This window comes from Festucalex cinctus, chromosome 9, assembly GCF_051991245.1.
Source record: "Festucalex cinctus isolate MCC-2025b chromosome 9, RoL_Fcin_1.0, whole genome shotgun sequence".
Classification (NCBI taxonomy): Eukaryota; Metazoa; Chordata; class Actinopteri; order Syngnathiformes; family Syngnathidae; genus Festucalex; species Festucalex cinctus.
In genome coordinates this window covers 18,859,407-18,880,494 of record NC_135419.1, presented here as the reverse complement: position 1 = coordinate 18,880,494, position 21,088 = coordinate 18,859,407, and the positions used below count along the sequence as shown (strand labels likewise).

At 37.7% G+C, this 21,088-nt stretch overlaps 1 protein-coding gene across 5 annotated transcripts in view; it reads left to right on the top strand.

Annotated features, from left to right (window-relative positions):
* drp2 (dystrophin related protein 2) overlaps window positions 1–21,088 on the top strand; it is a 241,583-nt gene that overhangs the window by 78,690 nt on the left and 141,805 nt on the right. The window lies entirely within an intron of this gene.

Sequence of the window (21,088 nt, the reverse complement as noted above, 5' to 3'; positions counted from 1 at the left end):
ATTTGAATGTAGGCTGCTTAAAATAAACCTTTCCATGTACACTATGTCAAAGACAGGCAGATTCGTTTTGAGACATGTTTTCCAAGATGCATTATGCATGGACAGTGGAGCAAATGAACGTCATTTTGCATATATAGCCCGCCTGGTTTACAAACATGTGTTAATGTGATGCGCTGGAGTGAAAGCGAGTGATTTGTGTTCAAGTGCACAACACTTAGCTAGATGTGGACATCGCTTTTGCATAAATAAAGCGCACGCATGTCTCTGGTATGGCACCCAGGGCCACGGCGAGGAAATGTGACAATCATTTATGCATAAGTACTGTCATTGTGCAGAAATGGGGACATTGGAGGACTACAAGTCACACGAGCAGCTGAAGCATGTGGAGTCGGGTCATTCCTCATGAGGATCTTGCGAAAAAAGCAAATTGTGTCTCGATGAAAACTGCCTGGACTGTAAATATGCATTTAAGATGAGATGTTATGTTAAAGTGTCCAGAAAAGCGTTATAGAAATCTGATGTATTATTATTATTATCATTATTATTATTATTATTATTATTATTATTGTTATTATTATTATTATTATTATTATTATTATTATTATCAAAGCTCCTTTGGAAAAGTACAAACTCTTCAGGTTAAATGTGACCTGTTTCACCATATGACTGCAATAAAAAACACCCCAAATATATTTCTGTCACCTCGAAATTGTCTGGCTTGACACAAATATCTGGACTATAAGGCACACCTGATTATAAGACGCACCCAGTACTTTTCTAAAGGAAAAAGCATTTTGTACATACAAAAGCCGCACCTGACTATAAACCGCATGTGCCCACATAGAAACGTACTTTAGCTTTTCTTTCCAAACAATGCCTGTGACAGCAATAAAACAGCAGCAATACGGTAATAACACAACACTAACAGGGCTGGTTAAAAATAACATATTGTGGATTAATCGATTGAATAATCCATAGATTAATCTATTCTAAAAATATTCAGTAGTGACAGCACTAATTCGGAGCACAGTACTGTGCTGACAAAATATCAATTATTCCATCGACAAATTAACTTTTACCACAATAGCATTGCCTGCAAAAAATAATAATAAATAAACCGTTGCACCACAGTGGATATTAGTGTCTTCTAGAATGGATTTTATATTGACTAGTGTGACTTGAATCAGGATAGATTGTGGCCATCTTACAATAAAAATAAACACTATGTAACAACTAACAAATCCGAGTGGCTAATTTTAACCGATATAACAGAAAAATTTTGATCCGTTTCAATTTGATTGTTACCGCATGTAACAAACACAATCTCCGTTACATCGCGTCTGCATGTCGCACTTTAATGTTCACATAGCACTTTGCACAGGTCACTTAAGAGAATGCTAAATTAGGTGGGCGGTGAATGGTGTGTATTGTATGTTTTACTTACATGCTCTTGTGTCCAGGGGGTGTCGGGTCAAAAGAGTCCGAGGTCGACCAGGCACTCCTAAAAGCGTGCAGCCTGGACCAAGTGTAAGAGTGTGTAGAGGGTGGTTATATGGTTTTATTAAATTTAACTATTTAGTTTATTGTTTAAATGGGTTGAGTTGGGGAAATAGTTGTTAGTTTGTGAGTATTTCTTTGGTTTGCAGGTTATACTTTTGTATTGAAGGGTTTAGTTTAGTCTAATGAGCTAATGATTTACACCTGTGGAGTTCATTGGTTTGTTCCAATTGTATTGTCCCTATTTAAGTCATGTAACATCTGTGTGGGAGAGGCTGCTGCTGGAGAAGCTATGCTCCTGGTCAAGCCTGTCAATGTGCATTTTTTTTTTCCCACATGCTGTATTTTTGAAGTTTTTTTGCACTTTTGAAAAAATAAAAAGAAAGAGAAGTGCCACCTGGAGCCCTCTGCCTCCGTTCGTTTTGTACTCAGTATCCGCCGCTCTTGCCTGTCCTTGATCACAGCGCATTTGAATGAAGAGAAATTATATGTTTTCCAGTGTCACACTTGATGATCTGTCCTGAATGCGGTTGGGAAGTGTCAGGGTTACCTGTTTATTGGTTTACCGGTTATCTATTAAACACGACACAAAAAGGAAAGAAGACATTAAGTTCAGGGCTAGTGAGGAGAAAGGAGAGGAACTGACTGATATAATTCACTCCTGCACTCTCTGAAGATTCCTCTCCTCACCCTCTCTATTTATTTGTTTTTCCATGCCTTTTTCCACACCTCTAGTTACATGGGTGTACCAACCCTAAAAATGCAAATGCAAGGCATAGTTGGAACACAGTGTACTTGTTTGTCTATGTGTTGTGCATGTGAGTGGAAGATTGCTGAGTACATGTGTGGTCAAGTTTTCAATCATTTCTTAACAGAAAACAGGGAGACTCAGCAGACTGGCTCGATCCATTCTGCTGCGTTAGATGTTGTGGTTCTTGAGCTTTTTGAGTCATCTTCAGGCAATGTGAATGTTTGTGGGAACAGAGCAAAGCATTCTTTATTGCAAGCAGAAGCAATTCTTCATTGCAGAAAATGTACGATAACTTATTATTTACAATTATTCCTACAGGAACCACTGACTTCCAGCCCTTGACACATGCAGTTGATAGCGCCCCTGTTTTTGCAAACAGATGAGGCCATTTTGATGAACTGTGGCGTCTTCTCGTGAAAGGTACAGCGCAGCGTTGTCACCCTGTCGCGTCATTAGGCCTTAGCAGCAGGGCCAATTGATCTCTCTGCCGTCTTTTCCAGTACATGTGCAAATATAAAGGCTGCGCGCATTTGTTTGAACTGCATGTGCGCCTTTCGGGTTTGTGTACACGGTGTCAGCGCGACTTCAGTCAGCCCGCGCTAAGCAGTCTGTAGACGTGTTCACTGGCCTTATGGCGACAAAGACGGCCAGCGTGGGACTTGTGTGAGCGACGCTTGCTTGGCATCCGTCTCTCGTCGTAGGGCGACTGGAGTGCCCTTCATTAGCGAGAAGTTAATCCCTGCTTGCTTGTAGTGGTGGATATAAAGTCCTTGAAGTAATTCGCTGGAGAAGGTCATTTGCGTGTGGTAAAAAAGGGCATGTTGTGAAATCCAGCTGGAGCAACATGTTGTACTCTTAGGAAACAAAACAACTGGTAGCATGGTGGTGGAATAGTGGTTAGCAGTTAGCTTTGTTTAGTTAGTTACTTTTTAGCTTCATGTCTTTAAGTGTTTAGTTGAGTATACAATAAAGTAATGGGCAATATAGAGGCTGGACTTGGAAGCATTCAAAACCTTTGACACACTCCCGAAGTTGGTGCTAACTTCCTGTTAGTGTTAGCTAACTTCCTGTAAGCGCTAGGCTAGCGATGTTTTGAAAACGAAGCATGTATTTAAATGTACAGTGGATGTAATTCTTAACGTTGTGTATTTAGTTTTACAGTTAACTCCAACTGTGGTGTCATTAAACACCTTCAAGGACGCTTAGGGACAACAGTATAACCAGAATAACATATGCTACACACTTGCTAGTTGCTAATGCTCCGCAAGGAAAAATGGTGCATTCAGGGTACTTTCACAGCGTTGGAAACTATGGTTTTCTTTGACAATGTTTTAAAAGGAAAATAATCGTCCATTTGGCTTGATTGGTCAATTGTTTTGGCCGATGTTTGAAGGCCAATAATCGGCTGCCGATTAATCGGTCAGACCCTAATAGAAAGCCTTTTTTTTTTTTTTTTCATCCACTGCATCCTAACCACTGTGGTTTTGCATTCTAAAAGAATGATGACATTCGTGGGTGGGGTGTGCCTCTAATTTCAGAGGCTAAATAGTTGGTTTTCCGCATCAACACCTCAGGCTACAGCTTTCCTATCTGGCATGTACTGATGACCAGAACAGTCCGGTTGCCATTGAATCAATGTCAAGAAAACTGTTGAAGGATTTGGCTTCTCAATTAGATTTTTCTTGACTTGATCAAAAACTTCAGCCTTGAATCCAAGCTTGCAATCTTCAGAGATCCATCCATGATATTTGTTTTACATGAGGGTGAGTTTTAGTATTAGTTGCTGAGTGTCCTGGTCTTTTTGGGTCAGAAAATTGAAAATAGCCAGAAGTAGTGGGGAATTTGGAAACAAAAAGCTTTATAAACCAGTTGGAATGCAGTGAGCGGGTGGTGGTCTGCGTGGTGAGCAGAAAACAGAGATGGGGCGGGGTCTTGCCAGGGAATGTTTTATGTATATACTGTACATGGACCAGTGAATTGGTCAACATGAGTGAATAGAGGGTCTAAATTAACCAGGGAGTCTTCAAGATACCGCGGAAGCATGTTTTTAAAACTTGGCCTGAGTGACATCTAATTGAAAAAAAAAAATGTTTTTTTTCCATTGCTTACAAGGAGAGTTTTGTTGTTGTTGTTGTTGTTGTTGTATATTTTACTTGCATACTATTAGTTATTAGAAAAAATAAGTCATTCAACAAGGGTTGGGAAACGGCCACTCTAGCACATGAGCCATGCCACTCCTACTGTGTTTTCACAGGTGTCGCCAGAAGGAGAGCCCAAAAATTTTATGGGTATACCACCTGACTCCAGAGATTTACTAACTCACAGTAGAAGCAGCATGCTGGTTCGTACTCCAACCCTTGATGGCTTTTTATAAATTTAAATAAACTGTCACAAGTCAAGTAAAATTTACTCGAAAACTCTTTTTCTACTTTAATGTCTGAGTGAAAACTTTCCTAGTCCCCCCCCAAGTAAATTATCACTCCAAATGTTTTTATTGTGGAGAAAACCCACACAAGTGCAGGGCAGACAGGCCTCGCCACCTCTCTGCTAACAGTTAACTTGAAATTTTGTTCCTTGAAACTTTGCCTTTCACTCTATTGTACAAAAGTTGAAGACGTCAGAAAATTCAGCCACTGAGTTGTACTCACAGATAGCCTGGGGATTCTCACACTCTCACACAATTTGAGAAAGACCGCATTAAAGCGTAACTCAATCACTGCAGCCAGATCAGGAAATTGGAGTTAAATAAAAAGAAAAAAAGTTCTTGTCTGGGTAGTAAGAATCCCCCGAAGCCCCGTATTAGGTCCGAAATCTAGTTTTCACTCGAGAAACTTCAGTCCGGTCCTCCGATGAGATGAAGAGCGATAGCATGTGCGCTTCCATCATCCTGAGGTAATGAGTTGGCTCACGCTGCCCGAGAAAATGCTTGTGATGTGGACTGACGGCTCGCTGGGCCCACTTGAGGCCCGATTGGCGGTTTGATCTGCGGAGGAGGACATTGCTCTAATGTAAAGCCTCACGGGAGGACAATTTCTGCTGCGAGTGAGTGGGCAGAGTGGTGGCAACATGCGTCCTGGCTCGTGCTCAGGCCTCCCGTGTTGTTGTTGTTGTTGTGCGGCGGCGGTGGGAGTTACGTGTCTCAAGGATATTGAACAAACAAGTTTAATAAAATCTCGCCGCAATCTGTTACAAGGGAGAGTGCTGAAGTTGACAGGCTTGTGTGACACAGGGTGCTTATTTGGGATTTTTTGTCACTAAAGCTTTTCTGTGTAGGTACTGTCCATCCAGCAGGGGGGATGGCCAGTGTAACAAATTTCCCTCAGCGATAAGCTGTTTTGATTCCAAATCAAAATTCTATCTTGACGTTTGTCTTGACAAATACGTTGTTGTTCAAAATAGCAAAAGCCTGAGCCAAATCTCTTCTTACTCAAATGCAACAACTCTTGATTTTTGTTGAGGCAGCATGGTGGACCAATTTGTGACTTACTGGCTTTTGTTTACGCCACATTTGTTTGGTAAAATTTTGTGAAATTGTTGTAGTGAATGCTTAACTCATTCACTCGCAGCCTTATTCACTGAAGCAACCCCCTTCGCTCCCTGCCGGTTTACTGGATGTTGACTGATTTTGCAAGGCCCACAGAATATTGCGTTCAATTGCTATAAAACGTGGAACCTACCAAAAGAAAGATTAGAGTCTTTTCTTTGATCATGAAGGAAAAGTATATTTATATCTGTTTCAGTTTTGAAGCAATTAGCTTTAGTTTCATCGTTCTTTACAAACCTTGAAAACACTGGTGAAAGGAGCTTGTTGCAACATGGCCTTGGTTGATCTCTTATACTCTGCTGCCACCCTTTGGCCGTTTTTAGTAATAAGTACCATTGCTTTAAGTGACCTCTTTTGGTCAGCAGCTGCATCAAAGCCTTCTGTATGGCCTAGCATTTAAAAAAAAAAAGAAGAAAAAAAAAGTATAAATCCGCTTTTGGGACCATGGCAATTTTTAAAATAGAACGTGTTTATACGTTATTGAGAGCAAATGAGTTAAAGGTCTTTGTCAAGTGTTGAGTAACAACGCTAATTGTAGTAAATAAACTGTCCTTCCTATTCATAAATAATCCTTCCTATCAAGGGAGATGAATTTAAAAAATTGCCCAGGTTAGCATAGCGCTAGCTAACAGCTGATATGATGCAAGTGGATGGATTTAAAATGGGTCCAAAAGAACATCCTATGTGTTCTGCCCAGGGTTATTAAAGTTTTGGAATTCATTGTAGTTAGTTTTTATTTTGTTTTGGGTTTTGTTTTAGTACATTTAGTTGGTTTTAATTATTTTTCAGGGTGGTTCTGTTAGTTTTTAGTAGTTTTAGTTATTTAATAAATGCTTAGTTTTCATTTAGTTTTCACTAGTTTCAGTATTAGTTTTAGTTTAAAAAAAATGTGTTATGTGTGCGCAGTTTTAAAAACACCAATGGTAAAAATAAATCTGCTTGAAATCACATTCAAAATCATCCCCAAAGGCCCTTGCATTAAATTAATTACCAATTACCAAAGATGAAAATAAGGGGTGTTTTCACTATAATTGTAGTTTGTTTTGTGAATGTAAAATTTAGTTTCAGTGGTTAAAAAAAAGAAAAAATATATTTAGTTAACGAAAATATTTTTTTGCATTTTAGTATTAGTTTTTTTCGTTAGTTTTTGCAAACTAAAAAAAAAACCTTGGTTTTAAACTAAAAAGGAAAAAAAAATCTGTAGGTTGATGCGGCTACGTTAGCATGTCAATGTATACTCAGAGAATATGAAAAATATACATATGAAGTAGCATTATGATCAAATTGGATTTTTCCTTACTTGGACGATTACATGTTTGTTTTGTTGGCAAAATTACAATTAGTAACCGATTGGAGTTGAATTGTGACTTGCTGGTTAAATAGTAAATAATTAGCGATTGCAGATTTTTGGGTGTTATTCTAAACTCTAATTAATGTGTCATAGAGCTGACATTGTTTATCGTAAACAGGTTCATTTATTGCTTGAGTTTGTTGAAAAATACATGGGAAGAAAATCACAATATCGGGGTTGTGTGTGTGTGCCGTGAGATTTTTTTCTAAGCCTTGGCTCAATAAAGGTCGGGAAATAAAGCACCAGCTGATTTTTCGTGTTTGGACGGTCTTGTGGTGGCTGACAGTCTCATGCTGCAGTTCAACCGAGTTGGATTCTGACGTTGGCGTGGGCAGACGGCAGACTGCGTTTGGCAAACTGTAATTGGCAGCCCCTGTCACAACACCTGACCCACTCATCGGGGGGGTATTGATGATCTGTAGAATAGCGTGACTAGAAATGACACGCACACACACGCGCACATGCTCACGAGTGACGGCCAGATGTATTTAGCTCGCAGTTGTAGCAGCGTGTCAGTCTCCAGAGCGTTCCCGGTGGAGTGAAACTGTTTTGTTTTGCTTAAACACCTGAAATTTTTATGGCAAAACACACAGCCCGTGCCGCATAAACGACTTGTTTTATTTATTGAACTGTGACCTTAAAAGCAAAGTGTTGGAACACGGTGGACTTTTTCTTGCTTTGTGGAGCTGCATTGAGAGTAGATGAACCAACCTGGAAGCTGAACATCTTTGGTTTGTTTCCATCAAGTGCGCCAGCATAATATAAGCACTTTCCATGGAAAATTATGACATACATTTTTTTTTTTTTTTTAATTTTACTAAACTCTTCTAATCTGTGTGATCGCTCATTTGTTCAGTGTATCCCTATGGGAACTATTTTGTATTTATTTTTGGCAGCTTTTCGTAAATGCATGATAAACTGAAAAGAAGTGTCTCTTGGATTTACATAAAAAAAAAAAAAACACAATATAGACCATCGACATTGGGTGCACATATTAAAGTTATGTTTGATCAACATGAAATATGATTTCTGATTTCAATATGTGCAACCAGACCCGTCACCAGCACCCAGGCTTAAAGGGATACTTCACTTATTTAGCCCATTACAGCAATAAAAAGTTACAATTTTGTCTATAATTAATTTGATACTTTCATTATTTTTTCACGTACAATTACTACCTTTAAAAACACATTTTGCAACTTGTCGACTGAAAATGACATCCCTCGGGCTCAGGTAACCAATCACAGTTCACCTGTTGTCTAGGTTTGGTCATGTGACATTTACAAGCTGTGCTGTGATTGGTTACCTGAGCCCTTGTAATGTCATTTTCAGTCGACAGCAAGTTTCAAAATGTGTTTTTAAAGGTACTATTTTTACATGAAAAATAATGAAAATACCAAATTTATTATAGGCAAAATATGAATATTTTACTGCCAAAAATGGCTAAATAAGTAAAATATCCCTTTAAGGGGGGCACATGAAATGCATGGGTGGGCCCAATTATTATGAATACCTAAAGACAGCATTAACTTGCCCCATATATTTAGATGAATTCACGTAGCATTGCAGTGCATCTATCCATTGAATGGCACTACACGGCAACGCTGTCATCATGCGTTGACACTGCAGCCATATTGGATGCGGCAAAGTGAAACTATTTGTAAAAATGCCAAAGTCATTGGATTAACAAGGAACCATTACCTTTGACTATATTATCCCATTCAATCGCAATCTTATTTGCCGATTTAATGGCGAATACAATGGCCACATCCATTATGGCGGATGCGCTGACTTATCGCTTCGAACGGGCCACCTGTTTGAATGTTGTGTGCAGCAGAATTAAAAAGAAAAAAGGAAATCAAAATACTTCCTCATTTTAGATGCCCAAACGATATGCGGCTCCCGTAGTTCTGTTTCTCAAGTGGCTCTTTCGTTGCCGAGACTAATGTAGTTTGTAGTATGACCCTCCTCACTTGCCGTCTGCTGGTCTTGTGTGCTAGCGTCCTCGGAGCTCCTTATTCACAATTGCCGCCAGCCAACGTTGTTTGGGAATGTCACCCTTTTTATTTGTCATGAGCAAACGGCTAATGTTTGCCGTAGCCGATGCCGAAAACGAGAACAATTCACGAGCGGCGAGCACTAGCAACAATGAACACAAGTAGCCAACACGTATGTAAAGTACCTCCTCACCACGAGACCTGTGTTGCATTTCAGGACACTCGGACATAAGAGTGCGAAACAGAATGAATGAAAAATGTAATAATAAAAAAGGAGAACCATTTTAGAGATCCATGCCTCAAATGATTGGGCACAATCATCTTGGTGGGCGGGCATAGACCCCTATGGTGCCCATGGCGACGGGTGTGTGTGCAACCAATGGCCATTCAGAAGTTATATAAGGATGCGATGAAGTACATTTTCCTAATATAAACCAAACTACCACACATGATACAGAAAATCTTTAGAAATGTGCTTTGCACTTCTGCCATTGTTCTTCATCCAAATCATTTCCCCCACAAAAAACACATATTTCTACTCTTTGTGTTGAATTCCATGCAAGACGCCAGAAAAACAAAACAAAACAAAAAAACATTTTCAAAGTTTGTTTGAAATCAGTAGAATTAAGGCCAAACCAAAAGAAAAAGCAAAACTCATTTTGAACTAGACTAAGTGCAATTTCTGGAGAAATTGCGTGGGAATGCTGAAAGCTGAATTCTAAGATTTGAGTGCATGTGGAATGCATATGAAGTAAACTGAGAGATAAATTATGAAATTCTTACCTTCTGGTTACTGGGCAATGTGCTTTACCAACTGTGCCACTGAGCAGTATCAGACACCTGGTAATGACGATAAGTTATATTTATGGAAGTGGGTGTGGAAAGTGATACTTAAAAAAAGTTAAATGTCTGTCCCATTGAAAATGAATGGGGAAAGGTTGATATTAAATGTGAAATTGTGCAAATACTGAAAGTAATGTGGAATCACTCAATATATACCCCGGGAGGAGTGAATTTTTTAAGCTAATTGAAATTTGAACAACGTATAATTGGAAGTATTATGTGGGAGATGTGGGCAAAAAAGTGTGGAGAATAAAAATCACAGCTTTTAAATGCAATTTTTGGAGAAATTGCGTGGGAATGCTGAAAGCTGAATGCTAAGATTTTAATGCATGTGGAATGCTTATGAAGTATATTGAGAGATAAATTATGAAATTCTAACCACCTGGTTACTGGACAATACCAACTGTGCCACCGAGCGGTATCAGACACCTGGTAATGATGATAAGTTATTTGTATGGAAGTGGGCGTGGAAAGTGATACTTAGAAAAAGTTCAGTGTCTGTCCCATTGAAAATGAATGGGGAAAAGTTGATATTAAATGTTAAATTGTGCAAATACTGTAAGTAATGTGGAATCAGAATATATACCCCGGGAGGCGTGAATTTTTTAAGCTAGTACATTTGAACAATGTAAATTGGAAGTATTATGTCGGAGTTGTTACGCGGCAAAGAAGTGTGGAGAATAAAAATCACAATAACATATGTGGGAATGCTTCATTCCCACAATAATATCATTGTCATTTTCTTTGACTACAAGCCAACAAGAAAAAAAAATAAAAAATTCTGATTATTGTGGGGCGGGGGCGGGGGCATTTTTTGTAAGGCCATATTGTGCAGCCTTTTGGACTTTTGTCCAACGCTGCTGTCAAACTGAAGGGACAAACAGCTTTGTGCGTGTTTGTTTGCACAAACAGCTGCTCTGCGCAAGGTTACATTTGCATTTTAATATGAGAGTCGTGTGAAAGTTCAGCAATTACAAAATGCACGCGAGGTTTCATAGCTGAGTGTTGCGATGCTGACTCGAACAGCGAGTATTTTTTTTGACCTGTGATTAAAAACAAACAAACATAGAATCCATGGTTAACAATGAAAAAATAAATAAATATTCCAGTTGGAGCATTTGGTGAGCTGGCCTCAATGCAGTGCGGTGAGGTGGATGTGACACGCAGGTGCAGACTGTGGCAATCTCGCTGTCACTGCAGTGCCAAATTGGTGTCAAGTTCAGAAATAACCAGCGTCCCTTTCGGAGAATGGAGGTAGGCGATGGCGGTTGAAGTAAAATGCTGCATACTTGAATGTCCTCCTTTCTGTTCTCGCTTTCCTCCATCTTTTTTTTTCTTCACATGTTTAAGTGATACATGTTGGTGTTCATGACTGGTGAAGCGTTGACACTGGAGTCAGGTTTACAAAAGGAGCTAAACAGAGTGGCATATTTTGCCATCAAACTGACATTTGATGCGTCACAATTAAGGGGGCGGAGCCCCCGAGTCTTACAAATGTACATTCGATCTCCTCGTGAAGACAGTAAAAGCATCTGTTATAGTCTCACTAGCGCTTCATTACCATGCTGCCTTATTACACTTAGCAATTAGTCAGATGTATGTGTGGAAAGGTAGCAATCAGAAGATTTACTTGATTGCATAATTTCACACTTGATGGATGGGCAGGCACTTCAGAGACCCAAATATTTGTATGCAAGCATGAATTTAAACGACAATGTGTCAACAATTTAGCTGTTTGAATACATCAGAAACTAACACTGTTTTTAATTGTACTTATTTGTTTGTTTGTTTCCACGATTAAACGTGAAAAATAATATTCATCACGTCCAACTCATCAATGGTTGGCATGGCCATAATTTGTCATTTAAAGAAGGAATTGTGCAATAATTAATTTAAATAATAGCAGAAGTAATATAAAAACGAATTTCAAGCTGTCCCACTTGCTTTAAACATGTGTAAACTGGACAGAACACAATTATGCATCATACAGTATCCTCTTTTGTTTCTTTAATATTTTGTTCACGCCATTTGGAGTTTGGTCTCATCAGACCGCATGCGCACTATGCGGTCATTTAACCCTAGTAAAAACAAAAATACAAATGAACACAATATCTGTTCCAAGATTAAGACGAAATAGATTGAAGCAAATGTTGTTTTGGCTAATCTAAGATTTTGTTTCCTCTTTTTGTAGCTTAGTTTAGTGGTACTTCACTGAAGGTGCACAACTCTAAATACAGACTTCCCTGGATGCAGGACCATAAAAGCCCATTTACAAAAAAAAAAAACATTGCTTGGAAATCCACAGTATAGCGTGGACATGATAGATGAACTAGTCTGCGACATAGCAAGAGTTCCTCGTATCGAAATCTCAAAGTGCATGATTTTGCCATGCAAGGTTATTTTAGTTAACTAAAATGATAAAACTAAAACTGAAATTCAAAAAACAATTCTGTTAAAGAAATAAAATAAAAACGAAAGTGCTTTTTAAAAAACGAAAACTAACTGAAACTACATTTTATGTTTACAAAACTAATTAAAACTAACTATAATGATAGAAAAAATGTCCTTAATTTTAGTCTTTGGTAATTAATTGAATGCATGGGAGTGATTTGGGGATGATTTTTAAATGTGATTTTAAGTAGATTTGTTTTTATATTAACTGGAATAAGGACGTTTGAGAGTGTGCCACACGGAAGTGACGTCATCTGCAGCCAATAGAAAAGCACCTTCAGATGACGTTGCTCCCATCGTGATTTTTAAATATTGCGCACACGTAATACACAAACACTAAAACTAATACTGAAACTAACTCAGACTAAGTATTTATTAAGCAACTAAAACTAACAAAACCTGACAGAACACCATGAAAACGAATTAAAACTAACTAAATAAAAACGAAGTAAAATGAAAAATTCCCAAACAATAATAACCCTGTTGCCATGGCCTTGTTGGCGATTTGTGAGCTCTTCCCCGCCACTCACGTCTTCTCCTCATCACCCGTTGGAGTCCCTCATCCCCGTTGCCATCCGTTACATTTCTCCCCGCTCGTCATCAAACAGCGGCCTCGTCTTCGCGCCGCTGCCAGGTACTTGCTGACAACTCTACTAATGGGAATACAAAGATATGAGGCAGGAAAACGGCATGCCACTTTTTCCCCCCTAACAACTCCTACCGTCTTTTACCGGGATTGAAACGCGAGTGACAAGAAGAGAAAATGGTGCCGATAACTGGGGGAATAGAGCGTCTGTTTTGGGGGCTGTTGAGTTCTGCACTCAGAAGTTCAAAAGCTGAACTCCCCCCACACGCCGACTACCACCGCCCACGCTCGTTTCTCAGCCGCTCCCGCCATTTCTAATTTGAGCGGGAATTCTGTTGAATTTTGCCGCTTCTCTTTTCCCCTCCTAATTATTCCATAAAAAGAACATGAAAGCCACGTTCTCAGAAGAAAGAGGAGCTTAGCTTTGAGAAGGACCGTTTGTGCTTGTTGCCATTCCATTGACGTCTGTTGTCGATTGTGTGTATATGCGGGGTGTGCGACTCCTCCAATAAAAGATGAATCGATACGTATCTCCATACATGGGGTGCCATACGATTCAAGGGCGGTTGGATCCTTTCGATACAGTGGGATTACGATGGGATTCAAAATCTCAGTTGGATACTGTGTGATGCAATGAGTTCCTCAGTACCAAGGTTATTTTAGTGAACTAAAACTAACGGAAATAAACTAAAACTAAAATTAAAAAAAGAATTTCGTTAACAAAATAAAATAAAAACGAAAATGCTTTTTAAAAAACAAAATCATTTTATGTTGACAAAACTAACTAAAACTATAATTTAGAGCAAAAATCTCCTTTGTTTTAGTCTTTGGTAATTAATTGAATACATGAGCCTTTTGGAATGTTTTTAAATGTGATTTTAAGTGGATTTATTTTGATATAAACTGGAATAATGACTTTTGAAAATGTGTCACACAGAAGTGATGTCATCTAGCAGCAGCCAATAGATAAGCACCTTCAGATGATGTCGCTACCATGGTGTCTTTTGAATATTGCGCACAATAATACACACTTTAAAAAAAAACTAACTAAAACTAATACTGAAACTAATTTAAACTAAACTAAAATGAAGCAATTATTAAATAACTAAACCTAATAAAAAACGAACAGAGTTAAGTTAAACAAACTACATTTAAAAAAAACAACTCAAAATGAAATCAAAACTAACTACAATGAAAAATTCCAAAACTATAATAACCCTGGTCAAGTACTGGTGCAAATATGACATATTTTTTTTTAACCATATATCTTTCCAATAAAGACGATTCAATACATACCTGTATCTTGATTTTTTTTTTACAAGTGGAATTCAATTCAGCTCGATTAAATATGCTTTTCCAGTTTATTAAATTGTTTTTTGTTACAAGTATTTACCCATCCTTACATAGTTGTCCCATTGTAAAAGTACACACATCCAGCATTTTTTTTTTGTACCGTTCATTGGAGTTAACAATAGAACACACACTGAATGTGCTGTTCAGATGACATTAGGAATCGTATTATTGGAGAAGTGCACGCTGAGCCTTTGGTTTGCTAACACTTAATATGCATGGATGAACTAGCATTTATCCTATGGCGTTATAAGCCATCAAGCTATGGATATTTGAACATACTTGGTGCAACAACAACATGTAGGCAGACAATATAACAGTCCATACAATAATATATTCCTTATCTTCTGTGCAGACGACTAATATTAGTGACGCGTGACGAGACGAGAGAAGCTGAGACAGCTTCACGTACAGTATTTCTTTCTTATAACTGCCCAAAAGGCTGGCACACCAGAATGAGCAGCACCAATGGCTTTCCATTTGGTGCAAAGTGTGACAAAAACAGTGGAATTATTTTTTTTTACATTTTTATAGTGTACAATACAATAGAGGCCTATTTTTCCTCATTAAAAACATTTTTTTCCCCTGAGGATGCGCTAATGGCATTTACATTAATTTCACTGGGAGAAAAATGATTTGAGATACCAGTGAATTGAGTAATGAGCATGGTCATGGAATGAATTAAACTCTTATCTCAAGGAACCCCTGTAATTATGTTTTTTTTAATGCATAAATATAATAAAGACTAAGCCAATTATTTAAAGGGCTTTAAAGGGATACTTGACTCATTGAACATTTTTCAGCATTGAAAAGTTTGTATTTTGTCCAGAATGAATTTGATAACTTTATTATTTTTCCATGTACAATTAACACCTTTAAAGAGTAATTTTCTACTTGCTGTCGACTGATGATGACATCACCTGTGCTGAGGAAGAATGTCACGACCAATCATGGCTCACCTGTTTTCTGGGTTTGGTCAGTAAAGTGAGCCATGATTGGTCGTGACCTACTTCCTTAGCACAGGTGATTTCATCATCAGTTCACAGCATGAAAAATAATGATGCTACCACATTCATTATAGACAAAATATTAACTTTTTACCGCTGAAAATGGCTCAATGAGTCAAGTATCCCTTTAAGGCCAGTTAAAGACAAAAAAAACATCTGTTGTATTTTCACTCGTGGAGGCATCACTTCATCACAGCTCTGCCAAATTACACAGACCCATGTTATGCGGACACGTCGCCAAATACAGACAGACTTCAGAATCGCTCAAAAGATTTTCTTGCTTGTCTATTTTCACGCTTGAGGGTCGGCACGCTCTCCAGAGATTTGTATACAAGTCATTAAAAAGTCCGTTTCCCATATGCCTCCCCCCCCTCCTTAAAGTCAACACACGACGTTTGCTTTAATGCATCGGAGAGTGACTTTTGCTGTCTTTTAATTCAAAGCGTCTCATACCTGTCTCCCACAGGCAATTAAACATGTTGCCACAAACAAGTTTCTTCAATTCCAGCTCGGCGACAGTTGGCATACTCATAAAAGTTGGATGTACTACTGAGGACGACGCTCACCTCTAAAGCGCTGCCATCGCAGAGAGGCGAGAGGATGCACTGTGATGAGGGATGTGGGGAGGGGGGGGTGGGGGACAGACCGGTTGCTATTTTGGTGCTTTACGCATAACATGTCCTGCTTTCCCGTTTCTGTCCATCCCTTCCAGTTAATCACGTTTCTACTCCGCACAGAAGACAAAAACAGTGCAGTGGTGCTTTCAGCAGATATCAATGGAAATGTCATTAATCCGTTCAACCCCCCCCCCCCCCCCCCCCCCCAAAAAAAAAGAAAAAAAAAGGAAAAAAAAAAGAAAAAAGTGTTTTCAATAAGTAAAAGTAATAAAGTTCTAAATTTCTACTTTATAAAAAACACTGCAATAACGTATGGCCAGTATCTCTCTCTCTCTCTCTCTCTCTCTCTCTCTATATATATATATATATATATATATATATATATATATATATATATATATATATATATATATATATATATATATATATATATATATATATATATATATATATATATATATATATATATATATATTGTTATTCTATGCGGAGGATAAAGAACAACTGCCTGTGAGTTTTACCCACAATTATGGCTGCACAATATAACCAAAACCTATCAATATCGTGATATTGTCCATATGGATTTTTTTTTTTTATTTATTTTTTTTTATTTGACCAGTCAGCTGCTAACTAAGATGTGCACCGCCATGCAATCGTTGATTATCGAGATGTAATTACAATTCATTAACTAAGAATATATTGAGTTTACCTATTTTGCTACATGGAAAAATGTAATTCGTTCATTAGATCATAAAAATGTAATTTCCTTAGGTGCGTTAGATATCGCAATACTATCAATATCGCTATATTCAGCAACTATATCGCATGATTTTCCAATATCGCGCCGCCACAATTTTTTTTTTTTTTTAAACCTATCGCTGAAAAAGTTGCAGTTTCTGTGCTCAGGACAAATAGGGATGTAACAATATCCAAACATCACGATACAATGTTATCACGATATGAAGCTCACGATACGACAATTATCACGATATTTAAAAAAAAGTCACACTATTGTCCATCCATCCATTTTCTTGACCGCTTATTCCTCACAAGGGTCGCGGGGGGTGCTGGCGCCTATCTCAGCTGGCTCTGGACAGTAGGCGGGGGACACCCTGGACTGGTTGCCAGCCAATCGCAGTCACAATATTGTAAAAAAAAAAAAAAAAAAAAAAAAATAAAAAAAAAAAATAAAAAGATCTCATACCAAAAAAAAGCACAATATGCTTTTGTACAAAACAGCAATGCATATAATCTCTACAATCTCTAATAACAATATTGAGGCACTTAATTGTTAATGCACGCACACATTGCGTTCCTCCACATATTGAATCGGTTCACAGGCATATTACGTTCCCCTTCATCTGACAATTAGAGTAGATTTTAAACATAGAAGGGCCAAAACATGCCTTGTGTAAATTAAACTGCACTAAAATGCTAGCCATCAGGGGGTGCTACAACTGCACAAATGGAAATCAACCTGACTTTTTAAACAGATGTGTTCCTTTTAAATACAGTGACCATGACGACGACGATATTGTGGCATTTTTAATATCGCGGTATCACGATATTGCCCATATCGTTACATCCCTAAGGACAAAGCCGACTGAAATACAAAAGTTGTGTTTTGGCACCTTGTAGCATCTAGTTGGCAATGACCTTTGTTAACGTTCGCTAATGCTAACCTCCTTTTACCTGGGGCTTGTTGTATGCTAGCCAACAGGCAAAGCATACATTGTTTGCATTCTTGTTGCGAAAAATCAAAAAGAAATCTGCGCATTTGCACCAAAAATGGAAAGGAAAGTTGTCATTTAACTTTTTATGAAAATGACTGGCCACGGTGGCCCGGCAGAGGTAATTAGATGCATGAGGCAAAAATCTTGATTGTGGCTGATGACAGAGTAATGTTATTGTTTACCCAGCGAGGCGCCCGGGGGAGACTTTCCCGGATGCTTTATGAGTGTGGCTAGACTCATGATTAAAGACTCGCTTCCCACTGGGACTCGGCTCTCATTTAAACAGCTTTGAGTCTTTCCCACACCTTCTGGGAGTACTGCAGGTGAATATTTTAAGCACGGCCGCTGTCTCAAACTTTTTTGGATCCAGGCAAATCTCGCCGAGCACTCTCTCATATACAAGAACGGAATCTTACAAGAACAAGGTACAAGTTAAAAATTTTAAACCGGTATTCACGATACAACAAAGTAAGGACTTTTTTTTTTTTTTTTTTTTTTTTTTGCGTTGAGATCTGAGCGCTGTATGTTGTCAGTGAACTTAACTTCTTCACAACTAGCAGAGGTTTGGCAGATACTTCCAAAAAAAAAGGCTTCAAGTTGTTTAAAGTCACCCCAGTTGAATTCTACAGAGAATGACACATAATGTATTTAAAACAGCGTTGCCTGGCTAACAACGCAAGATGCTAATGATGAATACCAGCTATGTGTATCAACATATGGAGTCAGATAATATAACAATTGTGCCTCAAATTTGAGAAAGCACAAGTAAAGTTTTCATCTACTTGCACCTATGTGACTAGGAAATTTGCTGATTTAAAAAAAAATATATAGAGATAGATATTACTATTCTTCAATACTTTTTTGTTGCAGTGAAACTTCTGTCCCACACTTGAGCACATTTATCTCTAATAGAGTGGAAATTAGTCAATTAATATTTTCTTACAGTGTACGGTGTACGCCATTAAAAATCTACTCGCGTCCCTAAAATTTCAAGTTAGGGGCTTCTGTTTTCTATTTACTGTGCTCAGTTATTCTGAAGCCCTGCTCACAGTCATCTCTTCTTTATCCTCTGTGAAGAAAAGCTAACTTTGCTGCGGCTTACGGATGAATTGTGTGGAGATGGAACAATCTAAATTAAAGTTACATAATTAAATAAATTGACATAAAACACAGCAGATCTTTATTTGAAAAAAAAAACTAAACTTTATTCAGAAATAGAAATACAGATGTTGTACTCAAAAACATACTTTATTCCTGAACCATACACCTTTTTGTTAATAAATAAATAAATAAATAAATAAATAAATAAAATACATTCATTTGGGGAATTCAGGCTCATGTGATGATAAGTTACAATCAGAATTGGCCCAAAGCTAAGCTATGGAAAAGTCATTGTTTTATTATGTTATGTTGGTGTGCACCTTTTTAAATGATACGACTACAAATACTTTTTTTTTTTTTTTTGGATCCCTAAGATGCAGCTCGTGATTTAAATGATCTGGGAAATGTGCAAAACAGGAGGTCTATTTTGGTTGTTTGGAATGAAATATCCACGCGGTCTTGGAATTGCTCTAATGGCTTCTAATATATATATATATATATATATATATTTTTTTAAATCAACCTTCCATTGCTGATCCCTCCGCAGCACGTCACAAGTGTTTTTCCGCGGCGCAAATCACAGGTCACGCTTGTGCTGGAAACACCTTAATCCGACTTCCAACAGCATCTGTTTGCACCGTTGTGTGTATTACATAATCACGCGAGATGGATAATTAAGAGAGAGAGAGCTGCTTGGGTCGAAGCCCGCAAGAGCTCTGGCAGAGTTTGGCTGGGAATTCAACAGTAATTATTTCATGAGATCTTGTCAGTGTGGAGCCCAGTGTGCCGCGCTTCGTGTGTCTGCATGTACTACTGAAAAGCTCTCACATATACACACACTGGATTTTTTTTTTTTTTAATTTCATACATTACTGAATTGCTCATACTGAAATACGTTCATACTAGGGGTGTCAAAATTAGTGCATTAATTTTGATTTAATCTAGTACCACTTTTTTTATACACGTGATTAATTAGTAATACATTTAATAATAATGCATATATTTGTGGAAAGGAGCCTGGGGTCAAGTTGTATTTTACAATTTATAAAATGTGCAGAATTTGACAAGTTACTTCATGTTAAAGATTTGCTATTAATATAAAAAGAAAAATGCACTGAGCTGACACCAGTGCCTTACAAATGCAATTATGCCATCTAGTGGCAGAAAAATGACCTCAGCACGAATCAAAATCTCACTCGTTTTTTGTTTTGTTTTTTTTACAGTACAGTATACCTTTTTCCATGGCAAAATTTAGCAGTAATAAATTAATAATATTGCATATATTTGTGAAGACTGTGGTACAGTTGTATTTTACAATTTTTAAAATGCACAGAATTTCACAAGATACTTTATGTTAAAGATTAGATTAGAGCTCTTAATATGAAAAAAAAATGCACTGAGCTTACCGTATTACAAATGCAATTATGCCATCTAGTGGCAGAAAAGTTACCTCAACACAAATCAATATCACACCTTTGTAATTTAACTCCTTTTTATGAATTATTATGAAATTACTGTATCAATGACTAAAAGATGCAGCTATATTTCTGTTAGTTTAAGGTGTTTTTCCACTTTTATGAAAAATTAGGAAACAAAAATATTTGATTGTACATTTTATTGTACACCTAGAATAGATAGAAAGTTTATAATTAATTGAGCTAATTAATTCTGATTAAAAATCTTAAAAATCGCCCGACACTCCTATTTGCTACAATATACAAACTAGAGTAAGCATTTCAGCCGTGTTTTATGAGAGGGGGCTGGGTGAGCAATGGCTATAATTAATATGAAAAATGTCAGCCCCCGAAAACAAACAGCTTGAAAAAGGGGTTTGCTGTAATTCGTGATCCTTTGGGTAATTTGACAAATATTTTATGAGGCACCTGAGAGATGTTGTCATAATGGCGTAGGCTCGGTATTAAAAATTGATTGACACCGGTTGTTATTTTCCTTCCCTTCATTCACGGTAATCTGTTCTTCTGTACTGTAATTGGTTTTCAAGTCAAAACAATTATTTTACTTTAAGCCCAAGATTTGCTAAACCTGGCAATATGCTTTTGTCCTCAAATGACATGAAACACTCTATTAAAGTCTTTCTTCCTGACATTTAACACAACAATTTCTCTGCTCAGTCCATGACTCAAATAGTTTGCGTTGATGGCGCTTTATCATTTATAACAGCCGCCGCCGATTTATCATCCGTCGCTATTATCACGCGGGCGGCTGCAAAAACGCATTACGGCAACGTCCTTAAATGTCA